Raw genomic sequence first — 17,318 nt, 5'->3', positions numbered from 1 at the left:
ATCTTTACACTAATTCAAGAGAAAATTCACTTTGAGTTCACTTTTTTTTCCCCTGCTGTAGCTTTCCAAAATTAATAAATGTACTTTCACGAAAGGGACTTCTCAGTGAATAACACTGATATATTTTCATGATGGTTACCAGTGGAGAAAGTGTATCCCATGCATCTTACTTAAATCTAACAATGCTGCAAGGCAGACAGGCTAAATATTATTATCACCATGCAGCTAATGGGGAAAGTGACAGCAAGACATATTATTTATAGGCCATTTATTTTCTAACCATAGCTCTAAGTTATATCGAGAGTTACAATTTAAAAACAAAATAAAAAAAAATGGTCCCTGTTTTCCAGGGAGATCATTGAAAATGCCATCAACAGGAATTTAAATGCATCTGAGAAGTATGGAATAACTTAGAAAGGCTCATTAGTGGATCCGTTAAATAGTAAATGGATCTAGGCCAAAGTGAGAAAGGTAGAAATTGAAAAATAAGAAGGGCTTTTAGCAATAGCAATAATTTACACAAAAGTCTTGAAACATGATGTCAGAATTTACTCTATAAATGAAGAAATCAGTATAATGATCATAGACATGTGATAGAACTGAAGAGGTTCAATTGTAAATATGCTGAAAGCCTTTCTTCAAATGTGTAGGGTACCATTGGAGGCTTTTGAGCAGTAGCTTAACAAGGTCAGATTAATAAAATCGAAGATCATTCTGGTAAGTAAGGTGTAAATTTCAATGGACTAGCAAAAAATTGGAGATTAGGAGGGAAATAGGAGATTTACAATAATCCAGACATCACATATGAGGACCTGAATAGACATTGGCACTGGGAATTTGAAGGTGACAGATGACACTAAAAGGTATTACCGAAGCAGGAAGTTAGGATTTCCTCCATGCTTGCAAAAGAGGATGTACAAGGGGACATTGTGGTTACAGGGGAACTGATGAAAAGAAGTGGAAGAGGAAGTCAGGTCATTGGAGGGGAAAGGATTTCATGGGATTATGAGGGTTTTAGGTTTGACTTTGTTAAACAGAAGACCCTGGAGGTCTTGCTTTTAAAAGGAACACAATTTGCTTTATGTTAAAATCACTTTGGCTGGCTACTAAGTTGAGAATGGACCATGGAAGATAGAAGTAGAAGCAGGGGGACATACTATGATGGATAGTAATTCAGGTGAGAGAGAATAGTGGCTAAAACCTGACAGTAGCAGTGCAGAGAGAGGGGGTTGAATTCAAAAATGGTTTTCCCTTCTATTCCATCTTTTAATCACGTAACGAACCTGCATGATCAGATTCTAAACAGAAATTCTTCCTGAAAAGATCCTGTGAAGTGTATATTCAAGGTTTCCAACCCTTATGATATAGGAAAGGATAACTAAAGAGGAAAATAATACAATCACTAATTCCCTTGACTATTAGCCCACATGGTATAATAACAGAAACTCTCACACTTTTTTGTGCATTATAATGTACATTTTTGGAAATTGTATCCTAAGGAAGAGATAAATCCTAATCTTTACTACTTTGGAAAGTAACAAAATAAATAAAGTTTTAATAATGGAAAACTTTAACCTATTTTAGAAAAGTGTAATATAGTAAGTTTTTTAATAATTACAAATATATTTCAACTTTGGTTTTTAAATCTACTTTGAGATTTGAATTGATTATTGCAATGTCTTTTTAAGATACTGTAGAGTTCTTAGTGATTTCTATATCTGTTGTATAGAATTCATATCTGTTGTATCCATATCTTATTATTTATTTATTTTTAAAGTTTATTTATTTGGAGAGAGGGAGAAAGAGAGAAAGAGAGAGCACATGAAAGAAGGAGGGGTAGAGAGAGATGGAGAGAGAGAATCCCTAGCAGGCTCTGCACTGTCAGGGCAGAGCTCCACACAGGGCTCGATCTCACAAACACTGAGATCATGACCTCAGCCCAAACCAAGAGTGGGATTCTTAACCAACTGAGCCACCCAGGCACCCTAATAATAAAAGAAATGTTAAGATACTTAGATTGCATTTGAAACTTTCATTACACTTTGTTACATTATCTTATTATCACGGTCTTTCAGCTAATAAATTTCAGATGGCGGGTAAATATTTTGTTTGACAGTATGTCACATAGTTTCTCTGAAACCTTAGAAAAAGTAGATTTCAAGTTGACAAAATTACTTCAAAAATGACTTCTAAGTCTGTGTATATGTGATTTTACTTTCTTATAAGCAGTTAAAACAAAGAAGAAATTGCTTTTCTGTTCATTATTTTCATGATGTGCATGACAGATATTTTAAAATATCCTTCTTTCAATTTGAAGTAGTAATAATGTAGAAAAGAATAGTACTGTTTATATTGCTCAACCAAAAATGGGTACTAGTAATTTGATTGACTATCAAACCATTGGTCAAGTGCTGAAAGGATAAAGATTAGTGAAAGCTTTAGAGTTGTGTAGAAGATTTCCATTTTTATTAGTATCAAATGTGCCAAACTGTATGATGAATTTGGCAAATATAATGAGTTCAAATAGACAGCCAGTGATTCAGAGGGCACGATGCATCTGCTCTTACAGCAACATTTTAATCCCTACATTATCCATCTAAAATTCTAACGGAACTTTAACTTTAAACTATATACTAATGGCTATAAGCCATACCATGCATATTAGGATGTGAAATCAAACCTGGTCCACAGGAAAAATTCCTTTCATATCACAACTACTTCTATAAAACAACTGCTATATCTTAACTAAATGACATAAAGGGGGTAAAGTAAGTAAGCTTTCAGTTACCATCCAGCCCCATGGCACAACCTATGTTAAAACTTCTTCTTATAAGAGCTTAATTTAACAGGGTGTTATATTTGCCATCAACCATGCATGTATTTAAAGTTCAACGTGACATAAAGAGAATGACATAGATCACAAATTTCCCAAAGACTTGTCAATATATATAAAATATTTAGTTTCTATAGATTGTTATTTAAAAATATTTATGATTAAAACTATTTATGATTAATCTCCAAATAGGAAGTATATTGAGTTTGCAGGTGAGAAAAATAATTTATTTCTTTAGGATTTGAATATGGTTTCCTGGAGCGTGTTAAATATGATTGGTGCTAAAAAGGAGGCATCAGGTAATTTTGAGAAAAGTGATAGAAGTATTGTTAATAAAGACCTAGACCCATATAACTATTAGATATGCTCAATTGGTATTGAAAAGGAGGTATCAGGTAATTTTGAGACAGGTGAGAGAATTACTTTTAATAAAGACCCAGACCCACATAACAATTTAGTAGATATGTTTAAGTGAGGAGCTGGCAGAAAAAAACTTTGTGTCATACCCATGTGATTAGGGATCACACTAAAGGATGTAAAGTCCAGTTGCCTGAATTTAAAACTTGAACATCTTCAAACTGTGTAAGCTTGAAAGAAACCAATTGTTCTTCACTTGAAAAATAGAGGAAAATGTATCTAAAAGATTCTCATAAGAAAGAAGTGAATTTAAAATTCCAACTTTGAAGAATAGGTAGAGTTTCATTTTCTTTCTCCTCAATTATTTTTGAAATAATTCTAAATTGAGATGTAATCCATACCCTATAAAATTCACTCTTTAAAAGTGTACATTCAGTTGTGGTTTTTTGATTGTTTTGTTTTGCTAAAATATCACACAGTTGTGATATTGCTGTGATCACTGCTGTGATCACTGTTGTGATCACAGCTACCTAATTCCAAAATATCTTTATTATCCTGTATTTATTACCCATTAGCAGTTGCCCAGTTCACTCTTTCCATGTTCCCTGGCAACCACTAACCTACTTTCTGTCTCTATGGAATTGCCTATTCTTTATGTTCCCTGTAAACAGAATAATACAATATGTGATAATTTGTTTCTGGCTTCTTGAACTTAAAATGTTTAAGGTTACTTTGTGTTGTGAATGTTTCAGATCTTTCTTTCTTTCTATGTCAGAAAAATATTCCTTTGTATGGATATACTCCATTTTATTTATCCTTTATCAATAGACATTTGAATTGCTTCAAGTTTTTGGCTATGATGATTAATATGAACATTCTGATATAAGTTTTTGTGCAGACACATGTTTTTGGCATTCTTACGTACATACCTTTGGCATTCTTACGTACAAAACTACCAAAGAGTTTTTCAAAATGGCTGCTTCATTGTACACTCTTATCAGCAATTCATGATGGTTCTAATTGTTTGACAATCTTGCCACATCTATTAATGCCTGATGTTATGAATATAGCCATCTAGTGAGTGTGAAATAATAAATTATATCTCATTTGGGGGCAGGGGTTGTGCTATATATATATATATATTTTTTTGTAATAGATATTATAACATATATTATATATTATATATTTATTATATATTATAATATATTTTGAATATATATTTAGGACATATATTCATAATATATGCATATTTATCATATGTATTTAGAATATATACATATTTATATATAAATGTGTTTACATATATTTGTCATTTTAAACATTTTTATACTATTTAGTAGTTGTAATTATAAACACAATGTTGCCTCACCATCACCATTATCTATTTTCAAAATTTTTTTATCACTCCAAAGGGAATCTTAGTATCCCTTAAAAAATAACTCCTCATTCTCCTCTCCTCCCTGTCTCTATGAATTTGCCTATTTTCTAGATGTTTCGTAGAACTGAAACCATATTTTATTTGTCCTTATGTGTATGACTTGTTTTGCTAAGCATAATGTTTTCAAGGTTCATCCATGTTTTTAGCATGTATCAGAACTTCATTTCCTTTTTTTTGGCTGAATAATTGGCAGTATATACTATATTTTGTTTCTACTTTCATCTGTTATTGGACACTTGGGCTATCCTCATTGTGGTTTTTACATTTACCTGATGACTACTGGTGTTGAGCATCTTTTCTGTGGTTATTGGCCATGTGTACCACGTCTCTGGAAAATTATTCAGATGTCTTTCCCTCTTTTTAATTGAGTCATTTCTTATTGTTGATTTTCAAGTATTCTTTATGTATTCTGGATCTAGTCTCTTATCAGATATATAATTTGTAAATATTTGCTCTCATTCTATGGGCTGTTTTAAAGTATCCTTTAAAGCATAAGCATTTTGAATTTTGATGAAGTCGAGTTTATCTATTTTTTTATTTTATTAGTTGTGTTTTGAAACCGTTACCAAATCTAAATTCACAAAGATTTATGCCCATGTTTTGTTGTAAGATATTTATAGTCTTAGCTCTTACATTAGGTCTTTGGTCAATTTTGTGTTATTTTGTATATGGTGTGAGATCTGGATGCAACTTTATTCCTTTGCATGTGGATATCCAGTAGTTCCAGTACCATTTGTTGAAAAGGCTATTCTTATCTCATTGGATTCTCTTGGAACATTTGGAAAGCATCAGTTGACCACAGATAGTAGAGTTTATTATCAACTCTCAGTTCTAATCTATTGACTGTTAATCTGTCCTTCTAATAGTACCCACCTGTATTGATTACTCTAGCTTTGTAGTAAATTTTGAAATTAGAGGGGTGCCTGGGTGGCCCAGTTGGTTAAGCGTCCAACTTAAGCTCAGGTCATGATCTCACGTTTTGTGAGTTTGAGCCCCGCGTCTGGCTCTGTGCTGACGGTTCAGAGCCTGGAGCCTGCTTTAGATTCTATGTCTCTCTCTCCCTCTGCCCCTCTCCCACTCATGCTGTCTCTCTCTCTCTCTCTCTCTCACTCAAAAATAAATAAACATTAAAACAAAATTTAAAAAAAGAAATTAGAAAGTGTGAGTCCTATTACCCACTTTTTTCCTTTTAAAATTGTTTTGGCTATTATAATAGTCAAAACTATTCAAGTGTTTTTCATTTCCATATGAATTTTAAGTTAAACTTGTCAATTTCTGCAAAGAAAGCATTTGAAATTTTGGTAAGGATTTCATTGAATCTGTAAGTCAATTTGCAAAGTATTACTGTCTGAACAATATTAAGTATCTATTTCATAAACATGGAATGTCTTTCCATGTATTTAAAATTTTTTTATTTTTTTAAGCAATATTTTGTAGTATTGAGTATATACATCTTACAGTTATAAAGTTTATTTCCAAGTGTTATTCATTTTTATTCTGTTGTAAATGGGATTGCTTGCTTAATTTCAGTTTCAGACTGCTCATTGTTAGGGGCACCTGGGTGGCTCCATTGGTTAAGTGTCTGACTTCGGCTCAGGTGATGAACTCACAGTTTGTGAGTTCAAGCCCCTCATTGGGCTCTGTACTGACAGCTTGGAGCCTGGAGCCTACTTCAGATTCTGTGTCTTCCCCTCTCTCTACCCCTCCCCTGCTCATGCTCTGTGCCTCTCTGTCTCTCAATAATAAATAAACGTTAAAAAATTTTGAGAAAAAAGATTGCTAATTGCTAGCATGTAGATTTTCAATTCATTTTTGTGTACTGATCTTTTATCTTCTCAACTTTCTATACTCATTTATTGGCTGTAATTATATACCTGTGTGTTTTGATTCCTTAGGATTTTTGATATACAGAAAAATGTCAACTGCAAATAAAGATAATTTTATCCTTTCTTTTCAATCCTAATGTCAATTATTTTTATTACTTGACTAATTTGGTTAAAACCTCCAGTTCAATGTTGAATGAAAGTAGTGAGAGTAGACATACTTGCATTTTTTTTTATCTTAGGAAACACTTTTTTTGTTTTTGTTGTTGCGATTGTTGTTGTTGATCTTATAGACTGAACTATGGAATGTGTGAATGAGCTGGGGGACTGGTCAGGGAAGCCAGGAAATGGCTTCAGCTGATTAGTATCCACTGTTGCTACAATACTGTCACTCAGAGGTCAGCGTGGCTAATAGGATTAGTGATGCTAGCCTGAAACTGGCTTTAAAAAATATACATCAAAAGGACTATACTAAATTTTTAACATTTCCAAAAGTCATCTTCAGAATTTAAAACAAAGTTGTCCTAACCTAAACTATAAAGTTTATATTGATGCTTGGTTTCATGCACTTTCTCAGATGTTTCTTTTAGGAATTGTGTTCCTGCCTTCCTGGCTTTTCATATAGCTGTTAAGTGCTTGCTTTCTTATCCTCTCACAAGTTTTCAGAAACATTTCCATCCCTATTTAAAACACTTCCACAGTTGACTTCTTTAACAAATGCAAGCATTGATATCTAACTTGTTTTCATACTTAGCACGTGAAAAAGTTAGCCTACTGCCTTGAAATGCAGTTTAAGTCATAATTCCAGAGACATTTCATTTATTAAACTTTTATCGAGCACTTTTATGTGCCTATCATTGTCCTAATACTCTTTGTATTTACTTGAGCCCAAGTTTATATAGTTCCAGGAAAAACTTTCTGTCTCTACTTCAAGAAGACAGAAGTAATTCCAATTTGTGTTTCTTTGTTGGTAGTTAAATTTTTATTGAGCTATAATTGGTATATAACATTGTTTTAGTTTTCAGTGTGCACCATAATAATTTCATACACTTATATATTGGAAAATAATGACCACAATTGTAGTTCCATCATCAAACATAGCTAGAATTTATTTTCTTGTGACGAGAACTTTAAAGATCTACTCTCTTAGCAACATTCAAATATGCAATACAGTAATGTTAACCACAGTTACCATACTATACATTACATCCCCAGGACTTGTCTTCTTATAACGAATTTTGTACCTTTGACCACCTCCCCACCCCCAACCTCTTGCTTCTGGCAACCATCAATATGTTTTTTGTGTTTATGACTTCAGTTGTTGTTGTTGTTGTTGTTGTTGTTGAGATTTATATAATTTCACCATCAGTGTCATGCTAACCATGTTTTTCATAGATGCCCTTCATTGAGTTGAAGGAGTTCCCTTCTATTCTTTGTTGAGTGTTTTCATCCTGAAATGGTGTTGGATTTTGCAAAATGCTTTTTCTGCGTCTATTGAAATGATCTTGTATTATGTATTAGTTTCCTTGACTTCTGTATGTTGAACCAATCTCGCATTGTTGGGATAAATCCCACTTGGTCAGAGTTTGTGATCCTTTTTATATATTGCTGTATTCAGATCACTGTATTCTGCCACCTAGTTTTGTATCTACATTCATGAAGGATATTAGTCTGTACGTTTGTTTTCTTGTGATATCCTTGTCTGGTTTTGTTATAGGTTAATAGTGTTTTAACAGAATGAATTTGAAAGTATTCTTTTCTCTTTAATATGTTTTGGAAAACATTTGTGAAAGATTGTTGCAATTCTTCTTGAAACATTAGGGAGAATTCAACAGTAAAGCCATCTGGTGTGGGCTTTTCTTTGTGGGATATTTTTTGATTGCTGTTTCAATCTCTACTTGTTATGTGTCTAATCAGTCTTCTATTTTTTTTTTTTTTGAGCTGGTTTCAGTAGTTTCTGGCTTTTCCTTAAATTTTATTTAAAATACTCCATATCCATTTACATGAAAAAGGAGCATAAATATATATATAGATCAAGAGGCTCTAGATTTGTAACTTGTCTTGTATCTGTAAATATATATATATTTATGCTCATACATATATATATTCCTGGAGAATTTAATATTAAACTAATATTAATTTCTTATTACTATTTTAATATTAATTTAATATAAAATTTGTCATTTGTTTGCTATTATTCTGCTCAGTGGTGTAGCTGAGTATCATGTAGCTATACTTTTTATAGGTAGAAGATATCAGCTAATATAATGCATATCTGTAGATACACAATAGAATTGGGGGTTATATGCAGAAATAAAATAGTCATGATTATATAGATAAAAAAAATTACACTTAACCTATTTATTCAGAAACTATGTATGGGGAAAAATGAGCCAAATAATGAAATTATTGACTTCTCTAAGGCCTGAGTAATTTTATTCCCCACTCCCGTGCTCCTTATAATGTAGTATCATAGCTCTCATAAAATCAATTGTTGAGAAAAGTATTTATTTTATTTTATTTTATTTTATTTTATTTTATTTTATTTTAGACAGAGAGAGAGCATGAGCGGGATAGAGGGGCAGAGGATGAGAGAGAGGATCTCAGGCAGGCTCCAAGCTCTGTGCAGAGCCCTATGTGGGGCTTGATCTCACAATCCTGAGATCATGATCTGAGCCGAAATCAAGAGTCAGACACTCAACCGACTGAGCCACCCAGGTGCCCCGAGAAAAGTATTTTAAAGTTCATGTATGTGTGTGCTTAATTTGCCTCTCTATCAACCAGTATATTTTTGCTAGTTCAATGCTATGTGAAACTGAGCCAGCTTGATGTACTCAGACATCAGTGTTTACCATGTACTTGCTACATTTTAGCTATATTGTTCGATCATCACTAAGCTTTTCATTGCAAGAATGTTTACTATATGGAAAATAAAATGAGTCTACTGTACTGTTAAAGTCCAGTTAGTAGACGATAACATAGTAATCTAAGGAAAAGAAAGCATCTATGTGGTGGATCATACCTTGTAACTTGCCACAAAGATGCCCAAGGGGGTTCCTAAAGGAAGTTTTCCACAGAAAGGAGGCTTGCTGACACCAGTTCACCCCCTTTGGAGCATCGGGGGAATCTGACCACAGAGTTACTGTATCACCTTAGGTACTAGCTTGAGGTGTCTGTGACAAAGACTTAAATCGGATTAATAATATGCAAATGCCTAATGTGCATAATCTTTCATGGGCACTCCTTAGATCAAGAGGCTCTAGATTTGTAACTTGTCTTGTATCTGTAAACTGGACAAGAGTTCATGACTCTCCTTTATGACAAATATTGTCAAGTATTTTGGCTAGCAACATAAGGCTCTCTCATTACACTGATTAATCTTTGGACACTTTAATCAATTTACCGTTACATAAGATATATATTGGCCAAGGCATTCTGAGATGGGTACTTCCTGCTCCTTTCTTGTGGATGTTCTCACCATGTTGTTGGCAGTTAACAATGGCACTTGGTCTCTGCTAACCCAGGATCCCATAATCCCCAGTGAAAATCGGGGAGCCCACTTCAATGGCAATATCTCATATAGTTATACCTGGCTAGAAGTTGAGAATAACCACAGAACTTATCCAAGATGTGAGCAATCCCTTCACTTAGCTATTTCTTAATGCTTTACAGAAGGAAATGTCTTCTGGGACTTCTGCAGGCTTTAATAATTCCATTTTGGGTACCAATGTATTCATATTCTGGAAGTAAACCTTTGTGTGTCTCAATGGCTTTCTCTGAAATTTGAATATATACATTCCTAAGTTTGGTGCATAACTCTCAACTCTTACCTTTCAATTAGACTATATGATTTAGGTCATTGTCTTTGGTTCTCTTTTCTTGAGAGGAGCAGTTTACCCTGACCTTTGCATGGTTTTTATTTTCATTCTGGCTCTTAATAAAGTTCATAAGAAAGTATGAATAAAGAACAATATCTGAATCCTTGCACATGTAGAAGTATATTTTATTTTTGCCCTCAATTTTAGTTGATATTGTACCATGCTATTAAATTCTACTAAATTAATATAATAAAGTATTAAATTAGTATTTCCTCATAATTCCTAGTGTTTTTACAATCCAGTGTAATTGGAAAAAATATCTACTATAAGTGAGATTCTTATTTATTTATAGATTAGCTATTTTTACTTTCTAGAAATCTTTAAAAATAAGTAATTATTTTTAAAATGTAGTTTTTCAAGAACTAAAAGGAGGATACATTTTTATGCCAAGTGAGCTCAGTAAGCTCTTGGCATAATTTATGAAAAAAAGACAGTTATCAGAGTATAATAGACACATATGGCTCACGCACTTTCATGTGAAGAATAATATATGTATATATACACACACGCATGTGTATATATATATGTGTGTATATATATACATATATATATCATATGTATATGTTTAGAGACAGGCAGAGACAAAGAAACAGAGGAAGAGAGAAGAAATTGACAGACATATGGGGAAAAATACATAAAGATATAAACTAGGTTGTTAACTTAAATCCTAAATTATCTGAAGAATGTAATGTATGGGAGTTGATCTGGGGACTATCCGGGTAGGTGGAAAACAAAGAAAAAATTATGTAAAAAAATAAGATTGGAGACATCATCAGGAGCCTCATCATAAATAGTGTTTTAGGCCATGATGAGAATTTTAAGTGCATGGGAATTCACCAAAGCATGTCAAAATGGGAGTAATACATTTGGATGTGTACTTAAGTAGGTCATGCTGGGTATGCAGAGAAGTCGATAGTATATGCAGGGAGAGGAGAATGGAGTGTATTAAGATAAAATGTGAAAAATCATGGAGTTTGGGGGAGCAAATAAAAATAGAAACAAGTAAATATATTTCAGAAAGCAGAAAATTAATAGACTAGACCTGGGAGAGGTGCCTGGGTGGCTCAGTAGGTTAAGCATTTGCCTTTGGCTCAGGTTACCAACTCGCAGTTTGTGGGCTTGAGCCCTGCGTCTAGCTCTGTGCTGACAGCTCAGAGCCTGGAACCTGCTTCGGATTCTGTCTCCGTCTCTCTTTGCCCCTCCCCCACTTGTTCTCTCCCTCCCTCCCTCTCTCCCTGTCTCTATCTCTCTCTCAAAAATAAATAAAAACATTTAAAAAATTAATAGACTAGACCTGGGATACACTGAATCTAGAGAATAAATGAAGGTGGTAATAGCAGTGACTTTGGGTTGTTAGTAAGAAACATAGGAATAAACAGGTGGATATAAAAATAGTGTCTTAGAGGTTTGAACCATGATAAATAGGGCTGGTGATATGGAAAAAAATGCAAATGAAATTTTGAGTTAGCTTAATTTTGAGTTAGCTGTTAGAATCCAAGTTTTAGAAGTCATATCTGGGGCTAGAGGTAGTCAGATAATTATTTCCTGAAAATAGTGATGTCAAAATTGCAATAGAAAGGATACATACCGGGGCGCCTGGGTGGCTCAGTTGGTTGAACGTCCAACTTCGGCTCAGGTCATGATCTCACGGTTCGTGGGTTTGAGCCTCAAGTTGGGCTCTGTGCTAACAGCTCAGAGCCTGGAGCCTGCTTCAGATTCTGTGTCTCCCTCTCTCTCTGCTCCTCCCCCACTCATGCTCTTTCTCTCAAAAAAAAATGAATAAACATTAAAAAAAATTTTTTTAAAAAGGATACATAGGAGTTAGTCAAATAAAATTACTCTTTAGTATGACATTCTGGACTATTTGTAAACAGCTTCCTCCGTTCATTTTAGGCTTATCTCCAAATAGTCATTGCTCTGATCCCTCTGTTCCATCAATATTGATTTGTTCATTCTTTCAGAATGAATTGCTGTGTGCTACATCATCCACATTTAATTTGCCATTATAATGAGAATATTAATAAATCATTCACTGAGATGGGTTGATATTAGTCATGCATTTTTGCATTTATTATGAATCCCTACTTAATATAAAATAGGTATGACTATATTCCCTCTATAAAACAATTTCTAATATCTTACATACAGTATGTAAGTATGTGATTTATCAATATTTTAAGCTGTAAAACGAGATTACAAACACGAACTTCTGATTTAGAATTCCATGGGTATATTTTTAAATCATTTTCATGGTACATTGCAGAATTCAAAGTAAAACACATCTAAGTCTCTGTAGCTTATGTTTTAAAATCCATACACACCATTCTCGCTTCGTTAATGTTAATTGTAGATACTTATCGCATGAGTTTACAGATAAAGTTTGTTGAATTAGGGAGGAAATACACAGGTTAAATAGTATTGAAATGTAATTTTTTTGTGGTGGAGGTGGCAAGCACCATCTGTATCTTGCTGATGGATTTCTAGCATCCTGCTTTAACCAAAGGATGATGCAATGCATTTCAGTAAACTAAAGGGTAGTCTACTTATGTGGAATGTCAGAGTGTAGAGAATGTCGTCATTTTCTTATATGTCACCAGTTGTGTCTTATTTCTTTCATCATCCTTTATGCAGTGGTGAAGGTGGCCATGTAACTGATTGATAGCCCCATCAATTGAAGTCTTAATATTTTTTTTCACTTTTATCAATTCTTGATTCTTTCAAAGTTTTCAGTTATCTTTTATAATTCCCTACATTGTCATTTCATTTGCGAAACATATTACATACAGTTATTCAAAGTTCTTATTTGAATACGCTAATATCTGATCAGAATGTCTGAATACTTTTCATCTGTTTCTATTGTTCTCTTTTTTTTTAGTCAGTTGTTGTGCATTTGTGTATTTTTTTTTCCTGATTCAATGCTAGATGTAATTGCTTACTTATACAGAAACATTTAGAGCACAGGATACTATTTTTTACACCCAAGAAGGACTTTTTTGTGTCTGCTAAGGAGCGAAGGAGGAACAAACACTTAAAATCAATCAGGATATAAATGACTTAATCTAGGTTTCAGGCTTTAGGATGGTTGTTAAATTTTCAATTCAGTCTTACTCCTAACTTGTCTCAACTGAAAAATCCAGGGTGCTTTCTCGAACTCTTTTTTGGTATCCACTGAAGTGAAGGTTTTGCCTTAGCCGCAAGAGCTTTTCAAAATCTCTGCTTTTTAGTCTCCCAGCTACCACTTTACAGTTTGCAGATGCCTTGAGGTGAAAGTAGTGCTAAATAAAAAGCCCACGTGCTTGAATTTTCTTTTTTCTAGCCTCTTGCAACACAAGTCCTTTTGTCTTCAATGTTTTCAAGAAAGTTTTATTCACTCTTTTGTTTTATCTTTTAATTTTTAGTATTTCTAGTCTTTTAATAGGTGAGTTATTCTGAAAAAAATAATTTCTCAAATGAGATCATTATAACTGAATATTTACACTTAAACTTCAGATAATTAGAGCTACATTATAGTCATTACATGTCACATAGTTAATCCAGTTTGAGAGAAGGGACTCAGAATTCTTGGGCTTGCTCTATCTGGGCTTGGCTTTTATCAAATGGAATTTACTATAATCAGAAACACAGGAAGCTCACAAATTTATTAAATGAGTTTTGTTGGTGAAGAGCCCAGCCTCCAGTAGGGCTAAAAGGGACTGGAAATTTTTAGAATATAAAAAGGTTTCTTACTCCCTGATTTTCCAGGAATAGAAATCAACTTGAGAAAGCTGTCTTTTACCATAGGCAATTTTTTTCAAAAGTAACTAATGAGGGCAATGAACAAAGAGTATCCCAAAGGATCTGCAACAATACTAAATCAACTTTCATTCTTGTGTGCTGATATGCTTCTATTTGAAACTTGAAGTGATGAAACTATAAATTAAAAGCATCACTGTGGTTTTGAGTATGTGGTGCTCCAGATCTCCCAGGATAGAGTGTCACTATCTCAAAAGAGAGTCATTCATCTCAGTGCCATATCATTTTGTCTATAACCCATACATTCTGGCAATATAAGACAATTTAAATTTATTTTTTATTGAGTTTACATAAATTTTACATGCCACTGTTAAGGGTGAACACTAAACATTTTTTAAAGTACTTAATCCAGGTACAGGCCACTCTGGTTACTCTGGTTACAGATTCCTATAGATGATACATTTCTACTTATTTTAATACCAACCAATGTCTTCAATTAGCTTGATTTTGATACCTAAGAATTAGAGAACTGCAGACATGAATGGGGTTGTCTTCAAATTATTTTTGAAAAAACAAAAAAGAATATCCCACAAAGAAAAATCAGGAGTACTTAAGTCAGTGCACTGGAGAGAAACATCCAGGAGGCAGAAAGGAGGTCTATTCATGTAACACTCTCACTGTTGGGATAGACTCACCTGGCAATATATGTTCAGGTATATTTCAGAATTTCTCCATAGAAATCCATAGTGACTGCTTGGTAACCCTCATTCTCTCCCATGATGAATAAATATCTGTTGTGGTTATCCTGTCTCTGTTTCATCACTGTATCTTGGGTGTATTGGGTGACAGATCAATTGTCTTCTTAAATCATAGGTCCCCAGGTCAAGAAATGATGCATCTAAACAATTCCATCTGTACTAATGTAGATCATAAGATTTTGGATTTTTAACTTGATGCCATGATTGGATGTCTCCTTAGATGTTCTTGAGGTAAATTTTGGGGACCATGGGGCAGAGCATGATAAATTGGCTTCTCCCTGTATCTCATGACCCATGCCATTTGAATTTATATTTACATTAAGTGGTATCTGTTTTGCTCTGCAGATGAATCTGGGCTAAACTTATGGTTTGCTTTGACCAGTATGATGAGTCAGAAGTGATAGAATATCAATGAGTCATATAAGTCTAGGCCTTAAAGGTCTTGTGTATTTTATATTGCTCCCTAGGATATTTACCATGCCATGAGAACAAGGCCATCTGTCTGACAGCCAGCCAACTTCCACACCTGGATGCTATTGTACATCAGCCAGGCTGCAGTATTCTTGCCATCTTAACCCTAAGGCATGAGTGAGCACAGCAGAAGCCAGAAGAACAACTAAAACCATTAGGTTAGCATATTGGGCTAGTAGGTTTATTAATAACAAAATTAATAATAAATATAATATTTATTTATTATTTTATAATAATAAAATGAATTAAAGTTCATTTTTAGATCTACAAAATTTGGGTATGGTTGTTATGCAGCAATAAATAATTAATACACATTCATCTTTTTTGAGATTATTGATATTATTGTCTCAGAGATTTAAAATATAGTTACTTTAAATGTTTGAAGTGTATATATCATATATGTATCATATGAGAGAATTTCATTGTCATGTGCTCAAACTGATTGAGGATTTCTATTAAATTAGAAAATCACCTTCAGATGCAATATCTGATTAATAGATATAGATATAGATATAGATATAGATATAGATATAGATATAGATATAGGTATAGATATAGATATAGATTTTGTGTGTGTGTGGTTTTTTGTTTTTTTTTCTCAGATTTTCTTATTTATAAGTTCTTACATTTTAGAACATGATCTCAGAATGACTATATGCATGTAACATTATTATTAGTCACTATCTTTTTTGCATATAAAAATTTTCCATTATATGTCCCATGAACTTTAGAAAATCTTGTATTTGTCAGCCATATTTGTGTACCTTATATGCAGGTTTAGATTAAAATTCTATCTCCTAATAAATAACATAAATAATTATCTGAATTCCATTTTTTTCTTGTTGACCATCTGTTACTTTAAACTCTTTTGGGGCATTTAAATTTATCCGTAACATAATCTACATTTTGAGATTTTATTACATATTCTTGATGTGTCACTTACGTTTGTCCCATTGACCTTTCCCTAGAGCACAAACCACATACAATTCATTATCATGAAGCAAAGCCTGACTCATGAAAACTAAATAGTAAATAAACTATGCCATACTTTTATTTTTTTAATTTTTTTAAAGTTTATTTATTTATTTTGAGAGAGGGAGAGAAGGAGAAGGAGAGAATGAGCAGGGGAGGGGCAGAGAGAGAGAGAGGGAGAGAGAGAATCTCAAGCAGGCTCCATATTGTCAGCATAGAGCCCAATGTGGGGCTTAAACTCAAACCATGAGATCATCAGCTGAGCTGAAATCAAGAGTTGGACACTTAGCGTACCGAGCCACCAAAAGGCACCAAAAGGCATCTTATGTTAACCTGCCTACCTTTGCTCTGTGTAACATGGACTCTCCTCTGTGCCATGTGGACATTGCCATCCTTGCAACAACAAGAGAGCTCACTGGGTGGGTCTGAAGTGGTGGATGCTGGCCCCCTGGAAATTCTATGCATGTGTGGCACCATTTTTCGTAAACACCCATGGGACGTCATGGCTGACCTCTAATTCTACAGAGATCCTGAAGAGATTGAAAAGGAAGAGCAGGATGCTGCTGAAAAGGATGTGACCAAGGAGGAATTTCAGGGTGAATGGACGGCTCCAGCTCCTGAGTTCACCGCTATTCAACATGAAGTCGCAGATTGGTGTGAAGGCTTTCAGGTGCCCTCTGTGCCTATTCAGCAGTTTCCTACTGAAACTGAAGTGCTCAGCCTGGCACTGAAGACTGGTTTGCAGCTCCCACTGCTCAGGCCACTGAATGGGTAGGAACAACCACTGAATGGTCTTAAGCTGCTTTTCTACAGAGCAAACAAAAAGGAAATAAGGTTGACGGAAAATAAACAGTTTCTAAAAACAAAACAACAACAACAAAAATGCATTCGTGGGCCGCTTCACCTTCTGCAAGGAAAGACCCCAGATACCACTGGGCTCCCAGCACCTCCCGCTTTTAAAATATGTGTTAGATATACTTTTCTAACATGATTTTGAAAAGTTGTGGTTTAATTTCTCAAGATTTTATAGAATATTATATAATAAATTGGTTATCA

The 17,318-nt window shown here is 33.9% G+C and overlaps 1 pseudogene; it reads left to right on the top strand.

Moving 5' to 3' along the window:
• The first annotated feature begins 16,435 nt into the window (after positions 1–16,435).
• LOC131496171 (small ribosomal subunit protein uS2-like) lies at positions 16,436–17,060 on the top strand (annotated as a pseudogene).
• The last annotated feature ends 258 nt before the right edge of the window (positions 17,061–17,318 follow it).

The sequence above is a fragment of the Neofelis nebulosa genome, chromosome 1 (genome assembly GCF_028018385.1).
Source record: "Neofelis nebulosa isolate mNeoNeb1 chromosome 1, mNeoNeb1.pri, whole genome shotgun sequence".
Taxonomy (NCBI): Eukaryota; Metazoa; Chordata; class Mammalia; order Carnivora; family Felidae; genus Neofelis; species Neofelis nebulosa.
The sequence above is the reverse complement of the archived record's forward strand: the minus strand, read 5'-3'. Positions and strand labels throughout refer to the sequence as shown.